The sequence below is a fragment of the Loxodonta africana genome, chromosome 1, assembly GCF_030014295.1.
Source record: "Loxodonta africana isolate mLoxAfr1 chromosome 1, mLoxAfr1.hap2, whole genome shotgun sequence".
Classification (NCBI taxonomy): Eukaryota; Metazoa; Chordata; class Mammalia; order Proboscidea; family Elephantidae; genus Loxodonta; species Loxodonta africana.
In genome coordinates this window covers 170,132,281-170,142,475 of record NC_087342.1, presented here as the reverse complement: position 1 = coordinate 170,142,475, position 10,195 = coordinate 170,132,281, and positions in this window count along the sequence as shown.

The window sequence follows — 10,195 nt, the reverse complement described above, 5'->3', positions numbered from 1 at the left end:
CTTGCTGTTCACTGTAATATCCACTTGCCTCTCTTCAAAACATTACCCTGATTATATTTGAAGTGAGAAATGTATTCAACTAAAAATATTTAGTGTCCTAGTCTTTTTTTCTAGCCTCTCTTCCAGCTAGACTAGGTCTCTGGGTGGCATAAGTGGTTTGCACTTGGCTGCTAACCAAAAGGTTGGCAGTTTGAACCCACCCAGTGGCACCACAGAGGAAAGGCCTGGTGATATGCTACCATAAAGATTACAGCCAAAGCAGAGGAAGAAGAGGCATCAGGAATAGAAGGAGGTTATGGAATGTGTTGGTAATTGCCTCCTTTGCCATTAGACCAGAAGAACTGGATGGTGCCCAGCTACCACTACTGAACATTTGGATCAAAGATTTTATAGCAATTCGGGGGAAAATGCAGAACAGAATTTCAAATTCTCATGCACTCCAGGCTTCCTAGAGCCATAATGGTTGGATGAACTCCTGATATGATTGCCCTGAGATAATCTTTAAAGCTTAAACCAAAAATATCCCCTGAAGTCTTCTTAAAACCAAACAATGGTTTAGCTTAACTAGTAAAAAGAAAAACAGTCTTCTTGAGGACTATGCTCTTTTAAGAACTATCCATATGGGATCAAATTAACAACAGCAACTTGAAAAATTAGATAGGAAACTTAGGAAGTAGTGAATTTATGTTAATGGAGGAGGAACAACTCAATAAAGAGGGTAAGAATGGTTGCACTACCTGAGTAATGTAATCAATGTCACTGAGTTGTACATATAAAAAACTGTTGAATTGGTGTATGTTTTGCTGTGTGTATTCTCAACAACAACAAAATAAATAAAATTTAAAAAATAAAATAATAAGATTACAGACAAGAAGGCCCTATGGAGCAGCTCTTTGTAACACATGGGGTGTCATGGATTGAATTATGTCCCCCCAAAAATGTGTGTATCAATTTGGCTGGGCCAAGATTTCCAGCATTGTGTGATTTTCCTATGTGTGGTAAATCTTGACTCTACGATGTTAATGAGGGAGGATGGGTCACAGTTGTGTTAATGAGGTAGGACTCAATCTATAAAATTGGATTGTGTCTTGAGGCAATCTCCAGAGACATAAAAGATAGGAGCGAGCAGAGAGACAGGGGGACATCATACCACCAAGAGAGCAGTGCCGGGAGCAGAGCATGTCCTTTGGACTCGTGGTACCTACATGGAAAAGCTCCTAGTATGGGGGAAGATTGATGAGAAGGCCAACATAGAGAGAATGCCTTCCCCTAGAGCTGGCGCCCTGAATTTGGACTTTTAGCCTACTTTACTGTGAAGAAATAAATTTCTCTTTGTTAAAGCCTTCCACTTGTGGTATTTCTGTTACAGCAGCACTAGACAACTAAGACATGGGGTCACCATGAGTCAGAATCAACTCGATGGCAATGGGTTTGTTTTTTTTTTTCCAGCTAGGAGTGACCATTTGCCACAATTTTGGCCAATGAGATGTAGGTGGATGTCCCTGGGGAGGGTTTGCCTTCTTAAATAAAATAGTAAACGTTTGAGAGAAAAGAGTCCTTGGCCTCCACTCTTTCCATCTTCTTTTTTTCCTCCCTTCTGAGACGTTCATGTTGCACCTCTCATCTCATGGCTCAAAGAATGGTGGAACAAGAAGACAGAAGCATTCTGGGACAATGACACCATTGTGGATCCGCTACCCTAGCCCCAGGCTATCTACTTGACTTCTTGAAAAGTAGAAAAAAAAATCTGTTTTGGTTGAGTTTTCTACCACCTGCAGTAAAATTACACAGACTAACAACAACATCAACTCTACAAGAGTGTCAATAACTAGAGGCAAATCTGAAATGAAAGAGGAATAATCTGAAACTGTGGTTAGGAGAGGCAAAGCTATAGGTGCCTTTCAGAACTTCTTGATTAAAAAGGGTACTTTACAATTTGGACTTTAAATGTATTTACACTGATGTATTCACAGTAAGTAGTCCCTGGGTGGTGCAAACAGTTAAGCACTCGACTATTAACCAAGTTTGAACCCCCCCAGAGGCACTTCAGAAGGAAAGCCTAGCAATTTGCTTCGAATGATCACAGCCTTGAAAACTGTATGGAGCACAGTTCTGCTGTGTGACACATTGGGTCGCCATGAGTCTGAATTAACTGGACAGCAACTGGTTTATATACTGTAAAAGACAGGGAGTACTTGTTAATTAGGAGCCTTACTGGCCCAATGGTGAAGCCCTTGGCTGTTAACTGAAAAGTCGGTGGTTGTATGGATGTATTAGGTTATGATATAGAATCAATTTCTTCCTGGGAGTCATGCCAGAAAAGTTCTAAAGCTGCTATTGTAAGCACTGGGGAGCCTCTAAAGGGTCTCAGCAGCTCTGAGGGAAAAAAGACCTGTCGATCTGCTGCCATAACGGTTACAGCCTAGGAAACCGTATGGGGTAGTTCTATTCCATCAGATAGGGTCACTATGAGTCCATGGTACACAACAACAACATTTGCTAATTAAAGCATGGTGGCAGCCAGGAGAATGCACCTCACAGACCTCCAACTGCAAGGGTCCCAGTGGCTGTGCTCTGAAATTCAGTCACTGCTGCTTTTGCACTAGACCACACTTCCCACTGGCTACCCTCAGCCAATGACTGAGTGCTGTGGGGACTCTAAGGCAGACCTTCCTGGGAAACAGGGATCACTCTGACTCTAACTTTGGCTCAAGGAATCAAAATTCCTTGCTGAACCTTCCTCAGGCTGCACTAGCTTCTGCTCAACCTTCTTCCCTCTCCAGCAGTGTCAGACTTAGGTCTGACTGATGGCTCTCCTAGGCCTTCCTGACTCTCTCCCCATTTTCTCTCACAGAAATTTAGCCTAATAAAGTTTTTGCAAGTTTAATCTTGTCTTGGCATCTGCTTCTCGGAGGACCCGAATTTAACACAAGTGATAAATGACTCCTTAAAAAAATGCCTCCAGCCTAGACTTCTCTCTCTCTCAAACTGTAGGCCTCTTCAGATGTTACCACGAAATTCCACAAGGACTCTTCACAGGCAAGCTCCTGTTTGCATGCCTCAGTCTTGGTCAATGACACCAACATTAACTAACAACATTACCTCCACATCTAATCACTCACGGAGGATCATTGATCCTACCTCTCAAATATTTCTCCTTTCCACCCCTCCTCTCCATGCAGTTACTTTAGATCGTCATTTCTTGGTTTGACTATAGTCATGGCTTTTTATGGCTCCCATAGCCTCCAGAGATATCACTTAGAAACATCCCCGTCAAAATACCCTTCACCCGTGGTCTGAGGAAGGTTCCAAAACCACATACCTGATCCTATCACTTCCTTATTTGACAGATTTCTGTGGCTTCCCTGTGGTAACAACTGCAGCTTTAGAACCTTTTTGGCATGACCCACAGGAAGAAACCAATTCTATATCACAGCCCAATACACACATACTTATTCAAGATATGCATAAATGAAGCAAAAATTTCATGAGATGAAACTCATCCTTGTTACTTGTGATTCACTTTGATATTTTTATTTTATGCTATTCTATTCTGTCCTATGAAATTTATTTCATGAAAAAAAGTATTCTAAACCACTAAATTAATCTCACGATCCACTTACAGTTTGAAAACCCTGGTCTAGGGGAGAAAGTACACAATCCTTGCCTTTGTTTCCAAGCCCTTGGCTGATATAACCCCAGATGACAATTTTGGCTCTATTCATTTATTCATCTTATTAGCAAATTGTCACCGAATGCCCACTATGTGTCAGGCACTATGTGGGGAATTAAACAATGAATAAAGGCTTAGTCCTGGCCAAAGAGGAGCAAACAGTATTTGGTGGAACACATACCAAAAAAATGTCTATTCCATTCAGTGAAAAAAAAAGATGAAGGTAAATACAGACTGTTAAGGCAGCACACAGGAGGTGCAGTTGAAGTCCCTGGTCCGTGCAAACGGTTAATGCACTTGGCTGCTAACTGAAAGGTTACTGGTTCAAGCCTACCCAGATGCCCCTCAGAAGAAAAGCCTGTTGGCCTACTTCTGAAAAAGCAGCCATTGAAAATCACATGGGGCACAGTTCTACTCTGATACACATGGGGTCACCATGAATCAAAATTGATTCCATAGGAGCTGGAGGGAGGGCCTCCCAGAAGAAAAGACCTCTAAATCGACACCTAACTGATAAGTAGTTCATCAGGAAAAAAGGGTGGTAGGAGGTAGTGTGCTAGGCAGAAGAAATATTTTGTTCATAGGCCCAGAGGTGAAAGAAGATATGGCCTTTTCTGAGGAGTGAAGGTACTTCCGTGTGGTTGGAGGACAGTGCTGAGGGGGTGGGCGGTGGCATACAGCAGGAGGTGAAGGTGGAAAGGTATTGATCGCCCCCTTGAGGATGCTGAAGGCCACAATTGCTCTTTTAAGTCAGAGGTTTTCAGATCTCATCCCAGGGATGCCATGGGCTCCACAGAGATACTTCATAGACTACAGGGTGAGGCAAGATGAAGGCCAAGCAGGTCTGGCTCCTCTTACCCCCTGCAACCTGAATAGCAGTAGCACAATCATTTTGGCATTTTGCGTAGAGCATTCTGGGGGAAGTGTGGAAAATGGATAGGAGGTGGGCCAGACCAATAGGTAGTTCAAACTAGGGGAGTAGTAGTAACAATGGAGAGAAACGGGCAGAATTTAGAATCAAGAGAATTAAAAGACAGCACTTGGTGACTGAGTTCTTGAACAAGTCCTCATCTTTTACACCTGTTGTGGCTTTATGTATTCTGTTCTCTTTGCCTGGAGCGAGGATTCCTAGCTTTGTGTGTGTGTGTGTGTGTGTGTGTGTGTGTGTGCCCGCGCACGCACGTGCATGTGGCTTGGTCTCTCAGACCGTCTGGTGAAGCCTATGGAGCCTTTCTCAGAACAATGTTTTTAAATTCATAAAAATACATGTGTTACAAAGAAACTTGATTATAGTAATATACAACTATAAAAATATTAAGAAAACAAGTTTGTGTTAGAGTATGATGTTTCTTTATTAATGCAATAAATAGTAAGGTTTAACAATGGGGCTAATAATGACTGTGATTTCTAAGTAGTGATGAACGTAAATGATATTTCAAGGATTTGAATCAAGGGCAATGTGAGTTGAATATATCTGTGTTTCTACTGGTGACGAGTTACAAGTATTGCTAATCCTATTCCAGTTTGTGGCTGTTGAGTCAATTCTGAATCTTAGTGACCAGTTCTGAATCTTAGTGACCATAGGGTTTCCGAAGAGTGGCTGGTGGATTCAAACTGCCGCCCTTTTGGTTAGCAGCCACAGCACTTAACCACTGGAGCCACTTTATAATAGAAGGAAATGTTAAATTTCAAATTGGAGGTTAACGAAAACAAAGATGTAATTATTTTCCATCCAAATTCTTGGGCCCCCTGAATTGGAGCCATAGAGCCCTTGGTTAAGAGCCCTTGCCTTAAAGCCCTTTCCTTCCTTACCTACTTGTTGAACCCTGTTTATCTGCTAAGATTTCTTATACACATTGCATGCCAATTCATATGAGTTGCCCTTGAAGCTCAGTGCCCATGGCTGCTATACATAGTCTCATTACAGCCCTTTGGGGACTATTGCTCTCATTTGTTTTCTTGTCAATTCTTCCCCACTGGAATGCAAGTTACTTATGGGCAGAGATTATTTCTGATACATCATAGTAACCTGTGTACCTTGCAAAATTGTGCAAATAAAAGCCTAGTGAATGAATGAACACACTTGTTCTGTGACAACAGTAATCATTTTGATAAATTGCTGGGGAAGGGAGGGGGGAGAAAGTGATACTTTATTTCTATCTACCTTTCAGGTTAGTGAATGAAAACGCATGCTAGAAAAATTGCCTAGAATAAGGCATTGAACAAAATAAAATAATGTAAGTCAAGTAAATAAATGGTGGATAGAAAATGTGTGCAATCAGAACACAGAAGATTCTTGTTTAAAAAGGATAGATTTAATTTTGTCCTTGCTTTTACAGCAATATAACCTAGATGAAATGTTTTTCTAAGAAGAAGAATAGACTATGGGCCAAGAAGCAATCTGGAATACTGGAGGGAGGTGAAGTATCAGCCTGCCTGAAGGTTACTCTTAACTTCAGACTCTCAATGGTTAGAAGCGGAGATGAATTTACCAGAAAATTAAAGATTAAGGGCCCTTCACGTGCATGGGCCCTTCTAAAGTCATTTAATTTTGTATTTGTACATTATTTGTGAGTGTGTGTGTTTTCTAAATAGGGCTTCCGAATTGTATGGGGGTTGAGACTCTGGTAAGAATATTAGAAAAATGTTATAGAATCATGTCCAGCACATAGTAAACTCTGTATGTGTTAGTTAAATAAATAGTATATATATGGTGAAGTTTTCTAACCTCCTGACATAAAGTACCTCACTTTTCCAGCATAAAATACGCTCACAATGCCCTAAGCATGAACGTGGTTGCTTATTTCATCTTTGGTCTTAATCATTCTTTATTCCTTTCTTGAAATGCCTATCCCTTCTACCTCAACCCCTTGAATTGTGCCAATTCTTTAAAACCTATGGTGATAAACGGATCTTAGAAGCAGAGTAATGGTTAGAGCATTTCGGTTGTAGAGTTTATAAACTCATTGCCCCATAGAGTTCCCAAGGAGTGGCTGATGGATTCGAACTGCCAACCTTTTTGTTAGCAGCCAAAGCTCTTAACCACTACACCACCAGGGTTTCCAAGTGTTTATAGAGAACACGAAAAATAAACCATGGCATGCTTACATTAGTGATACCTCTACAGAAGAAGATAATAAGGTATGCGCTGATCGATTATAGCATCAGATCCAGTAGGTAAGGGTATGAAAAGATAATGATTATAAAACAGCTTTTCCAAAATCCAGCCGTTATTCCAAGAAGCTTTTTTTTTTTTTTTTAAGGTAAACTGAACACCTAAAAAAAAAAAAAAGTCAGGTGTTTTAAACTATACTGCTTGTTCCTAAGATTCAAAGAGAGCCTTCAGGAACATACCATTTCTGAGATACCAATTCTGACAATATATATGGACAAATTATCCCACAAAAAGGTCCCCAGCACAATAAGTTGTTGATAAAGGTCTCTATTAAATTTTATTTTTATTGTGCTTTTTTTTTAAGTGAAAGTTTACAAATCAAGTCAGTCTCTCACACAAAAACTTATATACACCTTGCTACATACTCCCAGTTGCTCTCCCCCAGTAAGACAGCCCATTCCCTCCCTCCACTCTCTCTTTTCGTGTCCATTTCATCAGCTTCTAACCCTCTCTACCTATTAAATTTTAATTAGTACAATTTAAAGTAAAAAAAGAGAAATCATCTAAATACACTGCTATGTGAATTACATTTAAAACAATTTTATTTAAAAAATACATTGCCCTTTCTTTTAAATTTAGCATATACTAACTTAAAATTATGAATTATGCCTTTGAAAAACAATCCAAGGAACCATGGGTTTTGATATATATAAGAGAGTCTACATGTAATATACTTGTTCATTGTTGGTTGCCATTGAGTCGCTTCTGATTCATGGCAACCCGGTTCTGACTCATGGTGACCCCATATGTGCAGAGTAGAACTGCATTCCATAGGGTTTTCAACGCTGTAAACTCTCAGAAGCAGATCTCCAGGCCTTACTTCTAAGGCATCTCTCTAGTAGGTTTGAACTGCCAACCTTTCAGTGAGTAGTCCAGTGCTTAAACATTTGTGCCAGGGACTCCTTGTAATATAGTAACAGGGACTCCTTGTAATATAGTAACAATTAATAAACTGTGACACGAAATGTTTTTTTAAAAAAAAAAAAAAGTGCCACTGGCACATACCAGTTAATTGGCCTAATAAAGTGTTTAGGACTTTTGTTCTACCAGCTCGTTTGTTGCATAGTGCCTGGGGTTTTAAAAGTTTGCAAGCAGCCATCTGAGGCAAAAACAATTGCTCCCTATTCACCTAGAGGAACAGAGGAAGAAGGAGAGTCAGGAACAGGAGTAAGAATGGAATGTGAGGCTAAGTGCCTCCATGAACAACTGCCTTCTTTGCCATGAGACCAGAAGAACTGGGTGGTGCCTGAACATTTTGATCAAAGATGCTATAGAAGAATCCTGAACAAAAGGGGGAGAAATGGGGAACAGAATTTCAAATTCTCATGGACTCCAGACTTAGTGGAGCCACAGAGGCTAGATGAACCCCTGAAACTACTGCCCTGAGAAAATCTTTAAACCTTAAACTGAAAATATCCCCTGAAGTCTTCTTAAAACCAATAAATAAATAAATAAATAATAGTTTAGCTTAATTTTTAAAGACTGTTTTGAGCATTATGCTCCTTTAAGATCTAACTAAAAAAAAACAGAAAACCCAAACCCACTGCCATTGAGTCAATTCCAACTTACAGATCTAACTATAAGGGATCAGATTGACAACAGCATCTCGAAAGATTAGCTAGAAACTTTAGGGGGCAGTGAGTTAACGTTAATGGGGGAGGAACAACTTGGAAAAGGAGGGTGAGAATAGTTGCATGACTTGAAGAATGTAATCGATGTCACTGATTGTACTTGTAGAAACTGTTGGATTGGTGTATGTTTTACTGTGTATATTCTCAACAATAACAAAAAATAAATTACTTTTTTTAAAAGTGCTGTTTCAGTCATGACTTCTACTCCTTGTGAAATTTTATGACACTTTTCCTTGATCACTCTTTTTGTCCGGCCTTATATTGTTGTTAAATCTCTTGTGTAATGTTTTGTTTCTAGATTGTAAGCAACGGTAAGGCAGAACTATGACTTAGATTCCTGTCTTCTCTACAGCCCTCAGGAGAGGGCATTTCCAGCTGAAGAAACAGGGTAAGCAAAGGCACAGGGGTATGAGGCAGAGGTCAGAGAGAGACCCAGAAGCCAGATAATGGTGGCAGCAGGAGCTGGAAAGCTGGATTAGTGCTGGGTCAAGAAATTTGGATTTTGTTCAGAAAGCAGTGAGGATTTGGTTTTGTAAAGCAGGACAGGAGCATAAGTAGAAGTAAGCTAAACAAGGTTGCTCTGGCAGCAGGTTCTAAAATGGGCTGGCATGGGGGGAGGAGAGGCACAGAGTTTAATGAAGAACATAAAAACAACAGCTACCATTTATTGACCCATCTGTCTGTTTGTCCTGCTGAGGTGACTTGTGTGTTGCTATGACGCTGGAAGCCATGCCAGTAATATTGCAAATACCAGCAGGGTCACCCATGGTGGACAGGTTTCAGTGGAGCTTCTGAACTAAGACTAGGAAGAAAAGCCTGACAAATTACTTCTGAAAATCAGCCAATGAAAACCGTATGGGTCACAACAAAATATCGTCTGATACAGTGCTGGAAGATGAGTACCCTAGGTTGGAAGGCAACAATGGACTCAAGCATGCTGGGGATCATGAGAACGGCTCGGAACAGTCAGTTTTTCATTCTGTTGTATTTGGGGCCACCATGAGTTGGAACGACTTTGAGAGCAGCACCACCAAGTATTGAGAGCTCACTATGTGCCAAACACTGCTATAAATGTTTTATATGTATCATCTCATTTTATCTTCACAGCAAGTCTATGAGGCAAGTGCTATCATATCCTCATTTTACCATGAAGGAAAACAGACAAGTTGAGCTTGGGGAAGTTAAGTAAGGGCTAGCTTCTTGCACACTTCGTTTAATGCTCTCTTGTCTTGAAATTCCTTATAATTTTTCAACAAGGGGTCTGCATTTTCATTTTGCACTGGGCCCTGCAAAGTATGTAGCCAGCCCTGGTTAAATAATTTGCCTGTGGCCACACAGGTAATAGATATCCGAAGTGGGATTTAAGAGCCTGTGTCCTCAGCCACTCTGCTGTACTGCACTAGCCCATGATCCAAGGACTGTGAAGGAGAGGGAATGGGATTGAAAGAAAGTATCAGAGTTAGTACTGACAAGACCTAAAGATCTTTTAAAAATTAAGATAATTAAAAATTTTCTTCGAAATTTAAATAATTTTGTGAGAGCTTTTAAAGGATTTTTACAATGTCTCTTAAGATAACCAGAGGTTCTCTATTGGGAAACACTTGTCTGTTATGTCATTGAGGGTGCCCTTGACTGGCCCTGTGTCTGGGGAGCTCTGAGCTTTATATCGAGTGGATGGTGACACCTGGTGACAACAACATGCTATTGCAAAGATTT